Genomic DNA, 21,897 nt, shown 5'->3' on the forward strand with positions numbered 1-21,897 from the left:
TGCTGTGGCAGAATGTGGTTCCTTTACATGAGGCAGGACTTGACTCCTTGCGGTGGGGCAGGGATTGGTAACTGGAGGGGCATGGTAGAATTTATTTTATTTATTTATTTATTTATTTATTTATTTATTTAGTACACTTGTATACCGCTAATATCTCAGCCTAAAACGGCGACTCATTGCGGTTTACAACAATTAAAACAACAATATTCCGAATATAAAAATATAAAAACACATACATATACAATACACAGTATTGGGCCACCAATACAGGCCAATGCATCTCTTAAATTGGGTCATTCAATGGGCAGTCTAGCAGTCAGTCCTCTGGGGATTCCTCAACATTGTTCCTTTAAATTAGGCTGGTCATGGTTCCTTGCTGTGTGTTCCATTCAATTTCAGCAATAATCTCCCCTCATGGAAGAGTGCCAGATTGTCTGCCCTGTGGAGGCCTGCATTTCTTCTGTAGGTTTCCTCCTGTTGGTGCCGCAAGCCCCATTCCATGTCGCTGGGGAATCCTTCAGGGGCAAGACTTGTTGGAGGTCCTGGTTGGTACGTGTCAAAGGAAACATCTACATTGCATGCACACCTTCGATGTCTTGGAGGGGTGCCCGTTTGTCTGCTCTGTGTAGTGTGAACATCACTTCTCCTCCATCTGGGGGTTTCTTGTGGTATATCAGGACTTTGTTCCTGTGTTTGAGTCCTCCAGTACTTCCAGCATTCCCATCCTTCCACCTTACATTTCTTTCATTATTTACAGCCAACATTTTCTCGAGGACACTTCCTCCTCTCTTGGAGGGGTGCATTTTCAGCCGCCCTGCAGAGGGCAGAGTTTTGTTTTCCCGGACACTTACTGGGTGAACTCCATCATAGTGGGTGGCCAGTAGGCCTGTTTGATCAAGAAAAAATTTGTTTCTAAAATCGATTTGTAATTGGGGTGTTTTTTTGTTTCGATATTTAAAATATTTACAAAACTTTCCAAAAAAATGTTTTGTTATTTACGAAATTTCGTAAATATTTACAAAACATTTTAGAAACAAATTTTTTCTTGATCAAACAGGGAGCCAAGAGGCATGTCGAGAATGCCAAGCAACCGCATACCTTCCTCGCCTCAGCAAGGCTTTCCAACGCGTGCGCGCTCGGATAAAGAGGAACTTTTCCCAACTTTGTACGCGACACACACGAGATCAAACACGAGTGTCAGAGCTGATAAGCGTTGGGGGCAATGCTCACTCCACACCCGATCCATTTCCCATTCACAGGCTCCTTCCACGGTGCCAGGAAAGCCGTGCCAAAAACAAGTTCCCAAACTCCGTGCGTAAAAGCGCACGGCGAGGGCGCAACGGCAAAGGCGCACGGTACCCAACATCCAAGCCCGAAAAGCACCGCTCTTTGCCGGTGGATTGGCTCACCCATCGCCTGAAGTGTAGATCCAACCCAGGACGACCCTCTCCACGGCTCCCATCCGACTCCAAGCCCTTCCCTGCCCTGACTGAGCAAGAAACGGAGCGGCTCCCCGCAGCGCCTGGGTTGGGCTGAGCCCTCCTGATTCTCAAGCCTCCAAAGCCCGGCGCGCTCTTCCCATTCGTGGAGAAGCACGTCGCTCAAAAGGAAGAGGATTTGCCCCGCCCTGGAAGACTGAGGCATGCTGGGAGGTGTAGTTCCTCTAAGAGACCAATGCATGCCTCTTCCTTTTGAGCGACGTGCTTCTCCACGAATGGGAAGAGCGCGCCGGGCTTTGGAGGCTTGAGAATCAGGAGGGCTCAGCCCAACCCAGGCGCTGCGGGGAGCCGCTCCGTTTCTTGCTCAGTCGGGGCAGGGAAGGGCTTGGAGTCGGATGGGAGCCGTGGAGAGGGTCGTCCTGGGTTGGATCTACACTTCAGGCGATGGGTGAGCCAATCCACCGGCAAAGAGCGGTGCTTTTCGGGCTTGGATGTTGGGTACCGTGCGCCTTTGCCGTTGCGCCCTCGCCGTGCGCTTTTACGCACGGAGTTTGGGAACTTGTTTTTGGCACGGCTTTCCTGGCACCGTGGAAGGAGCCTGTGAACGGGAAATGGATCGGGTGTGGAGTGAGCATTGCCCCCAACGCTTATCAGCTCTGACACTCGTGTTTGATCTCGTGTGTGTCGCGTACAAAGTTGGGAAAAGTTCCTCTTTATCCGAGCGCGCGCGCGTTGGAAAGCCTTGCTGAGGCGAGGAAGGTATGCGGTTGCTTGGCATTCTCGACATGCCTCTTGGCTCCCTTCTTTAGGTATCTACAGCGCGCGCCATCCAATCGGCTCCGGCTGCTGCGCCCTCCTCCCAGCTGTGTTGCTCGCGCCGCCCCTTCGCCCCGCCCGCCCCATTTACTGCTGGGGTGCTTGGGAGCGCCGGATTGGCTCCCAGGCACCAGCAGCAAAGCAGCCTCCATCCCATTAACGAGCGGAGCTGAAGCTCGTTAAAAAAATGGGGCTGCTGTTTCGATATTTTTAAACCCTTCCGGGTTTGAAAATATGTTTTGATATCGCGTCGGATATGGTAAAAATAACGATTTAATAACGAAATAACGAATTAACGAACTAAAACCGACAGGCCTAGTGGCCAGCCTTCTTTTTCCTTTTGCACTGTAAGAAGGGGTTGATTTAAGTCAGTTAACTATAATATTTTAACATGGGATTCAAACAATAAACTTATAAATTCAATCAATTTTAACTGCGGTCTCCCTCGTTCTCACCTTTCCTGGAAGGGTGCATTTTTGGCCAACCTTCATAGGGCAGCGTTTTTCCCCCCGACACTTGCTGTGTGATCTCCATCGATGTGGGGTGCCGGCCTTGTTTTTTTTCTTTGTGGGCGATAAGCAGGGGTTGATTTAACTCAGTCAACAGAAAATCAGCTCAGCAGGCTTGACGTAAAAATGGTAACAATAATCTTTTCTCATGTGATTCAATCAATAAACATATTGAGTCAATCAGTTTTAGCTGCACATGCAGACAGTGGTTCCTTTCAGTGAGGCAGAACTTGGTTTCTTTTACTGAGGTAGGACTTGGTTCCTTCTGTTGAGGCCGGACTGGCATGCTACTTTGGGGCCAGGTCTTAGTCTTGGAGGACAGGAGTGTAACACATCAAAAATGAACTCTAAGGAGACATCCACAATCTCAACTGCAGGGGTGCCTGTTTGGCTGCCCTATGTATGCCAATTGTCCTCCATGCAGGGCTTCCATTCATTCTGTTGCAGGACTTTTTCCTTTACCTTGTAGGTATGTGACCTTTCATCTTCTGCAATTTTTGGAACACACAGGAACCTGCTGAACCACACTTTGTGTTATATGCTTTGTCTACTTTTGTGTGAAAACTAGGTTGTTAGGTTGAATCTGAGGCTGGGACTGCATTGCTTTTTTTCGGAAAAATTCAGAACTGAATTTCGAATTGAATCACCAGTGCCTCCTAAATACGAAACGGGTTTTGAACATTATTTTTTTAATCAACCAAGCCCAGTATTGATGGTTGATTGGTACAAATGGTGCCTTCATACAGAACTTCACCAACTGGTCTAACAAAGATCCAGAGATTCACACACCTTTCATAAAGATCTCATAAACTTCCTGAGAAACCAATGCAAATATATCCACACCTTTAATGATAATAATAAAACTTTATTTATATTCTACCCTCTCTCCTCATGGGGATTCCAATACAGTCATTATTTGCTGAATTGTTGCCAATTCCGTTTTGTTTATCTTTTGTTTTGTAACGTTACAGACATCTGACATTTTATCTTCTGTACTTTTTGGAACACCCGGGAACCTGCTGAACCATATTTTGTGTAATAAGCTTTGTCTATTTTGGGTGAAAATTGGGTTGCTAGGTTGAAACTGAGGCTGGAACCACATTCCTTTATATCCCAGGATCAGATCCCAGATTATCTTCTACACTATTATCTGGCAGTGTAGACTCATACCATCCAGTTCAAAGCAGATAACCTGTGATCAGATCCTGGGATATAGGGCAGTGTAGATCCAGACTGGAATGTTCTGTGGCTTTGATATTTAGTAAATCCTTGATCAAGAAGTTGTGTTAAGTTGAACTATGGAACTTTTCCTCCGTCGTCCCTCAGAGTGCTGATCAGTGGACTGTGGTGAACGGCCTTTCCCAAGCCCAGGTCATTGAGTATCCTCTTGCAACGATTCAGGTCCCTCTGGCCTCCCTGTTCAACTCCCTTCTGCTCCCTCATCCCCAAATTCACCAGACCCTGGCCCAGGAACGGAATCAACATCCCTATTCTCTTCATGAACATCAACATGAACATCATCTCCAAACCTATGGATTGTCTGAACATGTTGAAATTTGGTATGCCGACAGAGGAGGATGTTTTCTACCACTGTAGCAAGTTTCATCAGGATTGGTCTAAAAATGAGAGCGAGAGAGAATCCCCTGAAATTTGCCCAGTGCCATTTGCTGTTTTTCGTGTATTGCGCAATCACATCAGCAATTAACGAAGCGATTTGGAAATTTTGGAACATTCGGAATGTTCTGAAAATTTTGTTTTGAAAAACGAGTTTTGAACCATTTTGTTTATTGATCAACCAAGCCTAGTATTGATGGTTGATTGGTACAAATGGTGCCTTCATGCAGAAGTTCACCAACTGGTCAAACAAAGATCCACCGATTCACACACCTTTCATAAAGATCTCAGAAACTTCCTGAGATACCAAAGCAAACATTTCTACAACTTTAATAATAATAGTAATAAAACTTTATTTATATTCCACCCTCTTTCCTCAAGGAGATTCTAATACAGTCATTATTTGCTGAATTGTTGCCAATTCCGTTTTGTTTAGCTTTTGTTTTGTAACATTGTAGGCAGGTGACCTGTCATCTTCTGCACTTTTTGGAACACCCGGGAACCTGCTGAACAATATTTTGTATAATTTGCTTTGTCTATTTTTGTGTGAAATTTTGGTTGCTAGGTTGAATCTGAGGCTGGAACCGTATTCCTTTATATCCCAAGATCAGATCCCAGAGTATCTTCTACACTATTATCTGACAGTGTAGACTCATACCATCCAGTTCAAAGCAGATAATCCGTGATCAGATCCTGGGATATAGGGCAGTGTAGACCCAACCTGGAATGTTCAGTGGCTTTGATAGTTAGCAAATCCTGGATCAAAAAGTTGTGTTAAGTTGAACAAAGGAACTTCTCCTCCATTGTCCCTCAAATCCACCTTTTCTTGGGGATGCCTGGTTGAGGAAGCACCCACCTCCACTTTTAAATTCCTTAACATGACAAATGGCCCAATGACTCCCCTGGTTGTAGGTCTGTTTCCCGTCTAAATACAAAGCGCTCATTATTACCTATAAAGCCCCAAATGGTTTGAGTCCAGGCTACTTGAGAAACCACATCTCCCTTTATAAACCAGCTTGGCCACTGCAATCAGCAGAGGAGGCCATGTTCTTGGTCTCACCTCCGTCTCAAGTGTGGTTGGTGGGAACGAGAGAGGGGGCCTTCTCCATGATCACCTTTGCCTCTGGAACTGTTGCACTCCAGAGCAGAATCACCTCTGTCTTTAAACACCACACCATCTGGGTAATATCAGCAAGCAGTTTATTTAAGAATATATGTAGCCAAAGCTGTAAAAAGTAATCCAAAGTTTAAAAATATGCAGTTTAGTTCATCAGATACAATGGAAGACAGGAACAAAGACTCCAAGAAAATCCATGAACACTTGAATCCATGAACAATACAGCAGCATATCCCATTGACAGAACATGAGCTAGGCAAACCGTTGTGCATGAAACTTGGTGTTGTCCCAACGTTGTCCTGATGATGCCTCAACTGAAGCAATCATCTCTCACACATAATTATAAACTCTTCCCTGACTCGAAAACTACTAGGAATGAATTCTTTCTAAGTTTCAGTTTACTGTCTAACTTCTGTTGAATCTGAGCTGAGTGTCTTAATTGCTGCTTTGACTACCTCTTTTACTAAAACTTCTTTTCCTGTTTAAGGTTTCTGTTAGGTTTTACTATGCACTGAGTCATGCACTGCTAATGAGCTAATGGGTTTCTGTTGGGAATGCTGTGTATGCATTGATTGTATGTGGAGAATCATTTGGGAAGTGTGTTTTTGCCTACTCAGAGTGATTGTCTATGACGCAATCCTGGGTTTGGGTTGGGTCAATTAGTTGGTAACCAATCAAGGAGTAAATGTATTGTAAATGTATTGTATATAAGGAAACCATGTACAATGTATATTCCCCTTTTCCTTTGATGTTGTGCTATTGTGATGTTATTCGTCAAAGACTATAAAAGAACCTGTCTACTTGGACAAGATACTGTGTACTGTGGTGAGTCTGTGAGTCTGTAATATCATCTAAACTGGGGGAAAGACAATGGTAAAAACTGGATAATGGCCGGGCATGTGCTCAAGTGTCTACTTTAGAAGCAGAAGACTGAAAAGTGCTGAGCAGGAGGAAAGCTGCTGGAACGCGCTGAGGCTGTGCGAGTGTGAAGTTAACTCTGGCCATAACAGTTTCATTAACTCCTGAATCTGGTCCGTCCAAGCTACCTTCATTCTCATATAGCTGACCAGGGAACTGTGGTGAAAGGCCTTTCCCAAGCCCAGGACCTTGGGAATCCTCTTGTAACAATTCAGGCCTCTCTGGCCTCTCTGTTCAACTCCATTCAGGTCCCTCGTCCCCAAATTCTCCAGACCCTGGTCCAGGAAACGAATCAACATCCCTATTCTCTTCATGAACATCATCCCCATTCTCATCATGACTATCAACATGAACATCAGACATAATCACAGGATAAACAGGCTGATATGCAACAGGATTTCCCTTCCCAAAGAAATAAAAACGGTTGCTTTCCTCCTCTCCTTTAAAAAAAACTTTTAAAAGTGTACCTCTGCACTTCGGCTTATGGAGAGGAGGAGGCAGGCCTGTAGCGAGGGGGTGGTTTTAGGGGTTCAACCCCCCCCCCCCGAAATGTTTCAGATTTTTTTAAAAAACCTGGTTTACTCATGAATTTTAACTGGTTAACCAAATCCCCATGCTAAGTCTATGAGATGCAAAAAATTAAGAGTCCCTCCAGAACTGTAAGCACTATCTCAAGCAAATATTGACAATTTATTCACACTGTCATTACTTGCAGCAATAGCTGATGTAGTGAAGCAACCAAGTTGGGTGTGTGTGTGTTGAATGCTCTCATTAAGGAGGCCAGACTTGGTGGAGGTGGTTGACAGGGGCGGAGCTACAGGCTATTGAAGGCTGCTCTGCCCCTGCTGTGCTCTTTGCTTCAGCGTGAGCTAGGAGGCAGGTTTCAACCCCACCGCACCCCCAAATTTTCAACCCTCCCCAAAATTTTCAAGCCCCCCCCCCCCGAAATTGTCAACCCTCCCCGAAATTTTTTTCTGGCTACAGCCCTGGGAGGAGGACTAGATCATCTTAAGATCCCACCTCACCTGGAAGCTAGTAATCCACCCTGGCTTGGCAGGCTTTTATAACTTAAATGCATTTTACCTGTTTAAATATTTATTATGGTGTCAAAACTTATTTAATGTGTGTATTAATATGTGCATTTAATAATACTATCACTGTTTGGATGTTTTATGAGTTGTTTTATATATTGTTTGATTTGGCGTGCTTGTATTATTTTTATGGCATTGACTATTTGCCTTCCTTGTTTGGAAGCTGCCCTCAGTCCCTTAGCGGAGATAGGGCGGGTTCTTAATAAAGTTATTTATTTATTTTATCTAAAAGAATGGGCAATACAGTTTTCAAGCCATTGGCTTGGTAAGACTTCAGGTGCATCTCCTCTGCAGAATGAATGTAGTTCTTTACGGGATTTCTATGCTGCCATTCTCAGCCTGAAGGCGATTCAAGGCAGCTTTCAGATTGGCAGCAATTTGATGCCATGACGGACATAAACACAATTAAAAACATTTAACATTTAATATAAAAATCATTAAAAAACATATAAAATCAAGTAGTCACCAGTAACTTCCTGCTAACCCAATTTCCAAAGCATTAGAAATGTATACCTGCAAAGGAGTGAGAGTATGTCTGTCTGTGCCAATAGTCCAAATAGTTCAAATAGTTCAATACGTTCATCATTTGTCTCAAGTCTCATCAGCAATTTTTAATTACAGTCCATGAGTTCTTCACCTCTTTCTTGTAGAACATGGATAAACTGCAACTATCATCATCATCATCTGTATTCATGTGTAAAGATGTGAGAGGAAGCCACAGGGAGGAGGGAGCAAGCTTGTTTTCTGCTTCCTTGGAGACTAGGACACGGAACAATGGTTTCAAACTACAAGAGAGGAGATTCCACCTGAACATGACGAAGAACTTCCTGACTGTGAGAGCCATTCAGCAGTGGAACTCTCTGCCCCGGAGTGTGGTGGAGGAGCCTTCTTTGGAAGCTTTTAAACAGATGCTGGATGGCCATCTGTCAGGGGTGATTTGAATGCAATATTCCTGCTTCTTGGCAGGGGGTTGGACTGGATGGCCCAGGAGGTCTCTTCCAACTCTTTGATTCTATGATTCCATGATTCTATGATCACTATTCAAAGTTGGCCATGTTGGGTATGTACCAACTGTTGTTCTGATCCATTGTTGGTTGAGTTCACAGTGTTATTTGATTGTAGGTGAATTACAGTTTTCTAATTCGTGAGCCAACTCTTCCAAACTTTACTAATATTCAGAGTTGGCCATGTTGGGTCTGCGTGCCAACTTTGGTCCAGATCTCAGTGCTCTCTGAAAGAGGGTGAATGACAACACCCAGAATTGAAGGTGAATTCCCCCTAAACTCTGACCAATATTCAAAGTTGGGTATGTGTGCCAAGTTTAGTCCAGATTAATCATTGGTTACAATTAGTGTTCTTTGATTGTGGGTGAACTAAAATGTCTAAATTTATGGGTCAATCACCCACACACCTCACCAGTATTCAAAGTTGGCCATGTTGGGTATATGTGTCATGTTTGGTACAGTTCTATAGTCAGTTGGGTTCACAGTGGTGAGTTTAGGTAAATTACAATTCCAAGAATTCAAGGTATTCCAAGTTGGGCATGTAGGGTATGTGTGCCAAGTCTGGCTGAGATCTACCATTGGCAGGTTCAGTGTGGTCTCTGGATGTTGTTTAACTATAACTCAGAGAATCTGTCCAAAACCTCTCCAGTGTGTTTTCTTTGTCATGGGGATGGGGGGGGGGGGGGAGTTGTGTGCCAAATTTGGTCAAGATCCATTGTTGTGGAGAGTTACAGTGGTCTCAGAAATTTGGAGCATCTTGGAAAATAATTACATAGAAAGATTTGATGAACACGCGGGGTATGAATTTGTGATTTACCTTGACGACTTGGCTTTATGTAATTATTTAATCTGTATTTTAATGTATATATTAACGTAGTATGATATTAATATGTTTTAGCTTATTGTGTATGAATTCCCTGTTGTCAACCGGCCTGAGTCCCTCTTCAGAGGTCGAGAAGGCCGGGTTATAAAAACTCAAAATAAATAAATAATAAATAAATATTATGGGATAGAGAGGGGGCAGAATCATGCAAATTGAGCACCAACGGAAAGAGTAGAAAACACTGAAATATCCATGGTGGATAAAATATATAAAATCTAGGATTACATTGTCCAGATATGGAAGCATTCACTTGGGTGGTGGGAAGTATTGTGTTTATGGAGCCCACTGGTAGGGATTGCCAATCAAATAGTTTAAAAACCTATCAGGGTGTTTTGACAACGTTCTCTGTCACCTGGAATGTCATTGGAGGGAGGGCCTTTGGTGGATCCAGCAAGATTAAGTCACAGCAAGATTAAGTCACAGTGGCCAGGAAATCAGAAGACGCTTCCTTCTTGGGAGGAGAGCAATGACCCATCTCGATAAAATAGTAAAGAGTAGAGACATCAGACTGGCAACAAAGATCCATTGCCTAGTCAAAGCCATGGTATTCCCTGTAGCCACCTACGGATGTGAGAGCTGGACCTTAGGGAAGGCTGAGCCAAGGAAGAGAGATGCTTTTGAGCTGTGGTGTTGGAGGAAAGTGCTGAGAGTGCCTTGGACTGCGAGAAGATCCAACCAGTCCATCCTCCAGGAAAGAAAGCCCGGCTGCTCACTGGAGGGAAGGAGACTAGAGACAAAGTTGAAGTGCTTTGGCCACATCGTGAGGAGACAGCAAAGCCTGGAGAAGACAATGATGCTGGGGAAAGTAGAAGGCAAAAGGAAGAGGGGCCAACCAAGGGCAAGATGGATGGATGGCATCCTTGAAGTGACTGGACTGACCTTGAAGTAGCTGGGGCTGACAGGGAGCTCTGGCGTGGGCTGGTCCATGAGGTCATGAAGAGTCGGAGACGACTGAACGAATGAACAACAACAACAACAACGTGTGTGGACGTGGGAGCTGATAGGAAATCAGCCAATTGACTACATACATACATACATACATACATACATACATACATACTAGGGATGTGTGATCAATAAAATAAATGTTTCAGAAGTTTTACAAAAGTATTCTTACTGAGGGAGGCAAGGAAAGAAGGGTTTAGGTGGCAAGGGAGGTGAGGAGAAAAGGCTTTTCGTACGAGGGAGGCAAGGAGAAAAGATTTTTGGCAGTGAGGAAGGTGAGGAAAAAAAGACTTTTGGCAGAGAGGGAGATGAGGATAAAAGGCTCTCCTGGCAAGGGAGGTGAGAAAAAAGGGCATTTGGCAGTGAGGGAGGCAAGGGGGAAAGGCTATGGTGGAGAAGGAGGCAAGGAGAAAAGGCATTTGGCAGTAATGGAGGCAAGAAGAAAAGGCTTTGGGTGGTGAGGGCGGTGAGGATGGTGAGGGAGGTTAGGAAAAACATGTTTTTGATAGTGATGGAGGTGGGGATAAAGAGCTATTGGTGGCAAGGGAGGCTAGGATAAAAGGCTTTTGGCAGGGAAGGAGGCAACGGAAAAAGGCTTTCCACAGAGAGGGAGGCAAGGAAAAAAGAAAATATGCCTCTAGAACAGTGTTTCTCAACCTGAGGGTCGGGACCCCTGGAGGGGTCACAAGGGGATGTCAGAGGGGTCACCAAAGACCATCAGAAAAAACAATATTTTCTGTTGGTCATGGGGTTTCTGTGTGTGAAGTTTAGCCCAATTCTATAGTTGGTAGGGTTCAGAATCCTCTTTGATTGTAGGTGAACTATACATCCCAACAACTACAACTCCCAAATGTCAAGTTCTATTTCCCCCAAACCCCACCAGTGTTCCCTTTTGGGTATATTGAGTATTCGTGCCAAGTTTGGTCCTGATCCATCATTGTTTGAGTCCACAATGCTCTCCAGATGTAAGTGAATTACATCTCCCAAACTCAAGGTCAATGCCCACCAAACCCTTCCAGTTTTTTTCCTGTTGCTCATTGAAGTTCTGAGTGCTAAGTTTGGTTCAATTCCATCATTGGTGGAGTTCAGAATGCTCCTTGATTGTAAGTGAACTATAAATCCCAGCAACTACAACTCCCAAATGACAAAATCAACCCCCCCCCCCAACTCCACCGGTATTCAAATTTGTGTGTATTGGATATTTGTGCCAAATTTGGTCCAGTGAATACACATCTTTGCATTACAATTGATAACAGTGGCAAAATTACAGCAACAAAAATGATTTTATGTTTGGGGGTCACCACAACATGAGGAACTGTATTAAGGGGTCGTGGCATTAAGAAGGTTGAGAAACACTGCTCTAGAACATGGCCCTATAGCCCGGAAAAACCTACAACAACCCAAAAAAGATTTTGACGGTGAAAGAAGTGAGGATGGTGATGTTGTTGTTCATTCGTTCAGTCGTCTCCGACTCCTCGTGACCTCATGGACCAGCCCACGCCAGAGCTCCCTGTCGGCCGTTACCACCCCCAGCTCCCTCAAGGTCAGTCCAGTCACTTCAAGGATGCCATCCATCCATCTTGCCCTTGGTCGGCCCCTCTTCGTTTTTCCTTCCACTTTCCCCAGCATCATTCCCTTCTCTAGGCTTTCCTGTCTCCTCATGATGTGGCCAAAGTACTTCAACTTTGTCTCTAGTATCTTTCTCTCCAGTGAGCAGTCGGGCTTTATTTCCTGGAGGATGGACTGGTTGGATCTTCTCGCAGTCCAAGGCACTCTCAGCACTTTCCTCCAACACCACAGCTCAAAAGCATCTCTCTTCCTTCTCTCAGCCTTCCCTAATGTCCATCTCTCACATCCGTAGGTTACTACAGGGAAGACCATGGCCTTGACTAGGCGGATCTTTGTTGCAAGTCTGATGTCTCTACTCTTCACTATTTTATCGAGACTGGACATTGCTCTCCTCCCAAGAAGTAAGCGTCTTCTGATTTCCTGGCCACAGTCTGCATCTGCACTCATCTTTGCACCTAGAAATACAAAGTCTGTCACAGCCTCCACGGTTTCTCCCTCTATTTTCCAGTTGTCAATCATTCTTGTTGCCATAATCTTGGTTTTTTTGATGTTTAGCTGCAACCCGGCTTTTGCGCTTTCTTCTTTCACCTTGATTAGAAGGCTCCTCAGCTCCTCCTCGCTTTCGGCCATCAGAGTGGTGTCATCTGCATATCTGAGGTTGTTAATGTTTCTTCCAGCAATTTTCACCCCAGCTTTGAATTCCTCAAGCCCCGCACATCCTTGCATGATGATAGAGATAGAGGATGGTGATAGAGATAAGTAAAAAAGGGGGATGAGGAGAAAAGGCTTTTGGCAGTGGGGGAGGAGAAACGAAAAGGTTTTTGGTGGTGAGGGAAGTAAAGAGAAAAGGCTTTTGGTGGCCTTTTGAGACTCATACATAATATGCTTCGCAGAACCCCAAGGGCTCCGCAGAGCACACTTTAAGAACCACTGATCCATTGGGTCCACTCTGGGAATAACAATTAGATGTGGGATCCTCTGTGTGAATGTTGCATTACGGATCTGATGGGTTTGATGTGAGTGAACATGATATCAATGGCCAACGTCCATTTCTATACTGAAACTTATCTGCATTAATTCTATCTCTGTTCCAGTCACTGACTGAAGAAAAGCCAAGATCTTGATATTGTTCTGCTTTGTCAATGTCATTGACACTCTCCACTGGAAACTGGCATCCCAGATCAATCCTGGATCAAGTGCCCCTGCTGAGGTGTGTTCCATATGTTCTTGCATAACAATTGGCCAACCTTTTCAAATGTATAAATATTTGCATTGCAGACAGTAATTGCTATTTTATAGCCAAGCAAATGTCATGGGTTTCCCACAAAGAGGGTTTTCCTCATTGCTGATGTATAGATTTACTATATAAGGGACATAGGCTCTTGGCTCTCAATACCTTCCTCCACAGAGGAGAACACCTTGGGGACACCTTGCAAAGCCAACAGGTGAGTAAGGTAAGGATCCAAAGGGACAGGCATGTAGCCAGGGGGGGGGGGGCTCGGGGGGCTTCAGCCCCCCCCCCCGAAATTCTCATGGTGGTTCGCGAAAAGGCCTTACTGGTGCATTATTTAAACTGTTATGTTTATTCATATCATGATCTGATCACCATACTCAATATATCCCATATATATGGGGGTATTGGGGTAATGATACAAAAGGTTTGCTAGGCTAGACCCTCTTTCACTCAGACTCAGCCCCCCCCCCGAAACTCACCCCCCCCAAAACCCCCCCTGAAAATTTTTTAGCCCCCCCCCCCCCCCCCCGAAATGAAATCCTGGCTACGGGCCTGCAAAGGGAGCTCAGGTTGCTTCTCCCAAAACGAACCAATCAGTCTGATTTCCCAACTCTATACTTATCTTTCAAGGGCTAGGTATTAATTTGTGTATATGTTATATTCAACATAATTTGCGTTCAATCTCTTGCTAGATGGTTAAGCAGGAATGGATTTGGATATGAAAATCTGGCTTTGGGTGATCCGGTATAAAATATAATCACAACGGGAGTGAAAATGAACATTTGTGGGATTTTCTTCTCATGTAAATTGCTGGTTCAATGTTGAAAACCCTCATTGTCTCCATGAAATTTACATTTAGGCTTCCTTTACATGGCATAATTCATGCAGATTGACATCGCTTAAACTTGGCTCAATGCTGTGGTATTCTGAGAGTTACTCGCCACAGAATAAAACTCCTTGCAGGATATATTGATCAACCAAGAATAGCTCCACTATCTATGTCCCCTTAGGATCCACCCTTCCAGAAGACGGTTGGTGAATTTCTCACCTTAAAAGTTGAGCTTTTTTTGATGATTTGAACCCAGCCGCCTGACGAAGGCTCTTGTGAGTCGAAACCGGTTGCAGGTTGGAGTCAATTCATGTGACTACTGGAGTTTACTCATATGTAATAAAGAACAGGACATTTTCTCAACAACCACCATGTCAGACTACACAGAGAAGCCATTGAAATCCACAAGCATGTGGACAATTTCAACAGAAAGGAAGAGACCATGAAAATGAACAAAATCTGGCTACCAGTATTAAAAAACTCTAAAATTATAACAGCTAAACAGCAGAGAGGAAAAAACCAGGCACAGATTAACACCTCCCAGCAACAGATTTTCCCAGGCTCAGGCAAGCCTTCAAATGCTAATGAAGGTGATCAGCTAAACATTCACACCTAACTGCAGCAGGGAAGAGCTCCTTGCCCCACCCCAGCCATTCCACAGATATATAAACCCATTTTTCCTAGTTCCAACAGACCTCACACCTCTGAGGATGCTTGCCATAGATGCAGGCGAAACGTCAGGAGAAATGCCTCTAGAACATGGCTCTATAGCCCGAAAAAACCCACAAGAACCTAATGATTCCAGCCATGAAAGCCTTCGACAATACGAAGACTTTGTTGTATACTTCAAGAGAAGAACCAGTTGTTTCTACTTAATGTGAATGTGACAGTTTTTTTGATATGTGTATTTGTAATATATACATGGAGTTAATTTAGTTATTTTTGTATTCTGAGAGTTGACATTTGTTGAAAAACCAGAGATCCTTGGCAGAGAAAGTCCTTGTAAAACTACAGCTTCCATGGTGTTGAGCTACTGCAATTACAGTGGTATCCAACTGCATTTATTCTGCAGTGTAGACACCCCATCTAGTCAGACTGCAGGAAAAAAATCCCAATTGAATATTAGGAAGAGCTTCCTGAGGGTCCAAGGTGTTCTCCAGGGGAATCTAGTCCCTGGGAGCTTGGTGGAGCCTCCTTCCTTCTCTGGAGGTTCATAAGAAGAGGCTGGATAATGGCCATCTGTCGGGAGGGTTGCACTGTGGAATCCTGCCTGGCAGAAGGAGATGGGCTAGGTGGGCCTGGGTACCATTACAACTCCAGGATGCATATTTCCTCAGGTCAAGATGCTCAAGGTTTGGACCGTCTTTCTTCTGTGCAGCCTCCATCACTACCAACAAGCTGTGGCGCAAAAAGCACGCCCCGCGACGGACGAGCTTCGTTACAACCATTTAGCACGTCAGTATTTGTATTTCTTTCATTTTTTATATTGGGAGATGATAGATAGATAGATAGATAGATAGATAGATAGATAGGGTACTCTCTTTCATTAACAAAAATGAAATGTTCATAAAATAATCTTGACATTTTAAAAAAATAATCTCAAGGCAATTGACTATATTTCCAGTGGATGTCTCAGGATCGATCTACACCATAGATTTAATACAACTTGATACCACTTCATCTGCCATGACTCAATCCATGATATCTGCAATTTGGTGAGACGCCCACATTCTTTGTCAGGGAAGGCTAAAGGCCTTCTAAAACTACAACTGCCGTGACTCCATAAGACTGAACCATGGCAGGAAATGTTTTGTTAATCTGCATTCATTCTACAGTATAGATGCACCAAAGCTGTGTGCGTGTTGTGAAATTCCATTTATGACTTACTCAAGCTGCCTTTCAGATCCTCATAGAGATTTCAATGGATCTGCTGTCCAAATGCCCGGGTTGCCATGGCCCGTATCCTATTATGGGTCCCAAGTAGACTTTGTCTTACCAAAATAGGTCTCCTCTAGTTTGCACTCACATTACTTGGACCCATTACAATGTTGATGCTTCTCCTTATGCGTCATGCAGGGAATGCCGTGGATGTAGCGTCCCTGGATTTCAGGAAGGCCTTCTTTGACAAGGTCCCCCATGACCTTCTGGCAAGGAAACTAGTCCAATGTGGGCTAGGCAAAACTACGGTGAGGTGGATCTGGAATTGGTTAAATGGACGAACCCAGAGGGTGCTCACCAATGCTTCTCTTCATCCTGGAAAGAAGTGACGAGCGGAGTGCCATCAGGAGGGTCCCGTCCTGGGCCCGGTCCTGTTCAGGATCTTTATTAATGACTTAGATGAAGGGCTAGAAGGCAGGATCAGACGACACCAAATTGAGAGGGAGAGCCAATAGTCCAGAGGACAGGAGCAGGATTCAAAACGATCTTGACAGATTAGACAGATGGGCCAAAATTAACAAAATGAAGTTCAACAGTGACAAATGCAAGATACTCCACTTTAGCAGGAAAAACGAAATGCAAAGATACAGAATGGGGGATGCCTGGCTTGAGAGCAGTACGTGTGAAAAAGATCTTGGAGTCCTCGTGGACAAAAAGTTGAACATGAGCCAACAATGTGATGTGGCGGCAAAAAAAGCCAATGGGATTTTGGCCTGCATCAATAGGAGCATAGTGTCTAGATCTAGGGAAGTCATGCTACCCCTCTATTCTGCTTTGGTTAGACCACATCTGGAATATTGTGTCCAATTCTGGGCACCACAATTCAAGAGAGATATTGACAAGCTGGAATGTGTCCAGAGGAGAGCGACTAAAATGATAAAAGGTCTGGAGAACAAGCCCTATGAGGAGTGGCTAAAGGAGCTGGGCATGTTTAGCCTGAAGAAGAGAAGGCTGAGAGGGGATATGATAGCCATGGATAAATATGTGAGAGGAAGTCACAGAGAGGAGGGAGTAAGCTTGTTTTCTGCTTCCCTGGAGACTAGGACGCGGAACAATGGCTTCAAACTACAAGAGAGGAGATTCCATCTGAACATGAGGAAGAACTTCCTGACTGTGAGAGCCATTCAGCAGTGGAACTCTCTGCCCCAGAGTGTGGTGGAGGCTCCTTCTTTGGAAGCTTTTAAGCAGAGGCTGGATGGCCATCTGTCAGGGGTGATTTGAATGCAATATTCCTGATTCTTGGCAGAATGGGGTTGGACTGGATGGCCCATGAGGTCTCTTCCAACTCTTTGATTCTATGATTCTATGATTCTATGATTCTATGTGTATTTGCAATATATACATTGAGTTAATTTAGTTATTTTTGTATTCTGAGAGTTGACATTTGGTGAAAAACCAAAGATCCTTGGCAGAGAAAGTGAAAGACCTTGTAAAACTACAGCTTCCATGGTGTTGAGCTACTGCAATTACAGTGGTGTCCAACTGCATTTATTCTACAGTGTAGACACCCCATATAGTCAGACTCCAGGAAAAGAAATCCCAATTGAATATTAGGAAGATCTTCCTGAGGGTCCAAGGTGTTCTCCAGGGGAATCTGGTGCCTGGGAGCTTTGTGGAGCCTCCTTCCTTCTCTGGAGGTTCAGAAGAAGAGGCTGAATTATGGCCATCTGTCGGGAGGGTTGCACTGTGGAATCCTGCCTGGCAGAAGGAGATGGGCTAGATGGGCCTGGGTACCATTACAACTCCAGGATGCATATTTCCTCAGGTCAAGATGCTCAAGGTTTGGACCGTCCTTCTTCTGTGCAGCCTCCAGCCCTTCCAACAAGCTGTGGCGCAAAGAGCACGCCCCGCGACAGACGAGCTTCGTTACAACCATTTAGCACGTCAGTATTTGTATTTCTTTCATTTTTTATATTGGGAGATGATAGATAGATAGATAGATAGATAGATAGATAGATAGATAGATAGATAGATAGATAGATAGATAGATAGATGATAGGGTACTCTCTTTCATTAACAAAAATGAAATGTTCATAAAATAATCTTGACATTTAAAAAAAATAATCTCAAGGCAATTGACTATATTTCCAGTGGATGTCTCAGGATCGATCTACACCATAGATTTAATACAACTTGATACCACTTCATCTGGCATGACCCAATCCATGATATCTGCAATTTGGTGAGACGCCCACATTCTTTGGCAGGGAAGGCTAAAGGCCTTCTAAAACTACAACTGCCGTGACTCCATAAGACTGAACCATGGCAGGAAATGTTTTGTTAATCTGCATTCATTCTACAGTATAGATGCACCAAAGCTGTGTACGTGTTGTGAAATTCCATTTATGACTTACTCAAGCTGCCTTTCAGATCCTCATAGAGATTTCAATGGATCTGCTGTCCAAATGCCCGGGTTGCCATGGCCCGTATCCTATTATGGGTCCCAAGTAGACTTTGTCTTACCAAAATAGGTCTCCTCTAGTTTGCACTCACATTACTTGGGCCCATCACAATGTTGACGCTTCTCCTGAATTCCTGAACCTACTTGTACTAATCTACATTTCACACCATACATTCATTCCATTTTGAGTCATCCTTAACTGCCCTGGCTCCATCCTACAGAATCCTGGGATTAATAGTTCTGTGAAGGACTTGCAATTCATTGGCCTCCCCAAACAGCAAATCCCTGGAATGTGTTGGTTGCACCCATAGTCGTGAATATGGCATTGAACTGGTATGTGTAGTGTGTAAGTCTGTGATGTTTCAGACAAACCACTTATGACATACTGTTCAATCCCATATCCACAAAATATGTTCTTGTGTTTTTTTGTGAGCTGCAATTGAAAAAATACATTCTCCCTAGGAATTTTCTAGTCCCTCCAGTGAGATCCTATGAGATGCTTCCACTGGAGGTTGACTATTGAAGGTCAGTAAATCCTAATGAGATGTTCCCTCTAGATATTTTCTAAGCCCTTCAGCATGAGTCCATGGCCCCACCTACACTACCATTTAATCCTGTTTCAGATTAACTGCAATGGACTGGATTATAGCGCAGTATCGAGTCATATAATTCAGTTCAATGAGATTCAATCTGCATTATTATAGGCAATCCCTCCCTATAGCCAATCCCCCCACATGGCTCATGAGTCTGATTGTATTCCAGAGTTAGAGTTTTGCCGATGGGTCCATAAGTTAATATAGATACCTATTCTGGGTATTCATAGTCTTTCTTTCACAGTGACCATATACATTTTAAGATGGAAAAAGATCATTACCAGGGTTTGATTCAGACTCCTTCTTTCTCTTGACACATTTCTCCCTTTCGTCATCCATTTGTTTGTTTTCAAAATCCAGAGTCATGCTGGAGGACCTGGAATGCTGGACCAAAGTTCAAAACACCTGGAGAATCAAAAATTAAGAACCGATGAAATTCTAGACATTTACTAAGTCATCCACATGTTTCTTCTTCAGTAGAAGAGCTAGAAATTCTAGAGAGGTATTCTCATTAGGCATTTTCTAGGTACTCCAGCATGAGTCCATGATTCGCTTCTACTGTACGTTCTCATGCTGGAGAACCTAGAAATGCTAGAGATATTTTTCCGCTAGGCATTTCCTAGATCCTACAGCATTAGTCTATCTCCAGAGGTCATTCATTTCAATAGTTGTTGTTTCTATCTGTAGTTTCACATTCCTATGGTAAGTTCAAGAAGATATGTAGGTTGTACCCTATCTGAATTAAGTAATCCTCCTTATTTCCTATGAGATCTAAAATCTGAAAAAGACATGTCTGAAGAATGAAAGGCACATATTATTGGTAAAATCAAGGAAAAGTCAAAACTCAGGTGAAGCCTTGTTTACTCAGTAGAAGAGGAGTGATTGGTCCAGAGAAGGAACAGAGTCTTTATCTGCAGTGTGTTGGAACCTTCCATGTCTTTTCTTGGCACTATGAACAGTGCCAATCATCATCATTCATTGCAAGGGAATACCTGTGCCATTAACCTGGCAATGCCAAGCTTCAAGTCCTGCCTCTATGCCACTAAATATATGCCCTTGTTGTACAGACCTCATGTCCCATTTACATATAATTGATGATGGGACAGAAATGGAGTAAGGTTTGGCTATAAAGTCAGGAGTCAGTTTAGCCAAAGGCAACACAGCATTGGGGAGGAAAAGGGGGTAACAGTAGTCATGGTGGTGAATAATGGTAGGACATAGTTTTACTTTGTTGACTTTCCATCTCAAAATGGGATCAACTTTCTACAGTATTCCCTTCGGTCTCCAGCTACGATGGGCCTCTCACAGAACTCTTGGGAGACAACCAAGGAGGTCTGTTTAGTAATCTCTTAGGGCAGAAAAGAAGAGATCTGCTTGGAGGTGCCTTGGGAGGCAAGAAAGGTCTGCCTGGAAATGCCTTGGAAGACAAGAAAGGTCTGCTTGAACATCTCCCGAATCGGCTTAAGTAAGTTATACTGGGAACAAGGTGGAGCACCAGTTCAATGGATGAATAAAATATATAAAACTATGTAGGGGAGCTGGCCAGTAAGGAAATGCTCAAGATCCTGTGAGGTAGACTCCAGCAATACATGGAGGGAGAGTTGCCAGATGTACAAGCTGGGTTCAAGGGCAAGATGGGTGGATGGTATCCTTGAAGTGACTGGCTTGACTTTGAAGGAACTGGGAAAGGCCACGAAGGACAGGGAGCTCTGGCATGGGCGGGTCCATGAGATCACAAAGAGTCAGAAGCAAGTGAACGAAGAGGTGACGGCAAAATGGCACTCTATCCAGGGAAGGAGATGATTCCCTTTGTGGGTGAAATTTAAGATTCTTGGAATAGAGTCGAAGGCAGCTTTTAGATCTATAAACGCGGTAAATAGTCCTTTGTAGGGAGGGGCTTGGTATTTTTCTGCTAGGTGGCTTAACACAATACAATGGTCTACGGTAGACCTCCCTTTTCTAAAGCCTGCCTGTTCCTCACCTATTACTTTTTCTGAGTCTAACCAGTCTAGAAACTTGCTATATAAATGGCGAGCATAGAGTTTGCCCACCACCGAGAGTAAACTGATAGGGCGGTAGTTCGCTGGATCGTTTTTATCCCCCTTTTTAAATATCGGGATTAAAGTAGATTTTGACCATGAGGCAGGAATTAAGGCTGTGTGGTTGATGTGTGTGAAGAGGGGGGCTAGGAAGGCCGTCCACCACGAGATGTTATTTTGTAGAAATCCGGGGGGTATTTGATCTGGCCCTGGGGCCTTACCATTTTTAAGTGATGAGATCCGAGTTTTTATCTCCCCACTGATCACCAGGGGCCATTGTGGTGTGTCTATGGTACCAATGGAGATGACTGCATTTTCTTTCCCCTCCCTTCTGACTGTTTCTCTATTAATCCCCTTATACACTGTCCATATATCCCAGTACAACTCCATGGTCAACTTTGTCCATTCTCATGGAAGGACCTAGAGATTTCTAGAGAGAACACCTTGGCCTTTCAATGCTATGATCAACTTCCAGCAGAGCTTGTCCCCAGAGTCATGCTGGAAAGCCTAGAATTTCCTAGGGAGGTGTTCGTCCTCTTATTGTTTCACCTCCATGGGGTCCTATGCCCCTAACCCCAGTGAAGGTGGAGGGTGGACTGTACCTCCTTTGTGTGGTTCATAGCAGAGCATTTATGCGCATAAAACTTCCCGCCACAGTTTCCAATTCTGACTCTGCCCAAACTCTCTCTCACTTTCTAGATGGAAGATTGTGAATGCCGACGTGTCTGGACTCAAGCTGGAACCCCTGCCAGGTGGTGTGCTCCAACTGACCTTCCCTTGCAAAATGGAACTCCTGGGCAATAGTCCAGGTGCTGCACCCGAGAAGGCCAGGTGAGCAGAAAGGAATGGTTTGGGATTCCTCTTCCTCGGGATCCACAATTACCTATCCCTATGTTATTAAATGTTTAGGCAGTAGCTGAAAGCAAGCAAGCAAACCTAGGGGAAATCCTGTGATGTT

The 21,897-nt window shown here is 44.1% G+C and overlaps 1 long non-coding RNA gene across 1 annotated transcript; it reads left to right on the plus strand.

Moving 5' to 3' along the window:
• The first annotated feature begins 1,571 nt into the window (after nucleotides 1-1,571).
• On the plus strand, nucleotides 1,572-20,359 carry LOC137096843 (uncharacterized). Its single transcript, XR_010909777.1, has 5 exons — nucleotides 1,572-1,887; nucleotides 13,000-13,115; nucleotides 15,306-15,423; nucleotides 17,672-17,789; nucleotides 20,170-20,359. It is a non-coding gene; the product is annotated as an uncharacterized lncRNA (long non-coding RNA).
• The last annotated feature ends 1,538 nt before the right edge of the window (nucleotides 20,360-21,897 follow it).

The sequence above is a fragment of the Anolis sagrei genome, chromosome 4, assembly GCF_037176765.1.
Source record: "Anolis sagrei isolate rAnoSag1 chromosome 4, rAnoSag1.mat, whole genome shotgun sequence".
In the NCBI taxonomy this organism is placed as follows: domain Eukaryota; kingdom Metazoa; phylum Chordata; class Lepidosauria; order Squamata; family Dactyloidae; genus Anolis; species Anolis sagrei.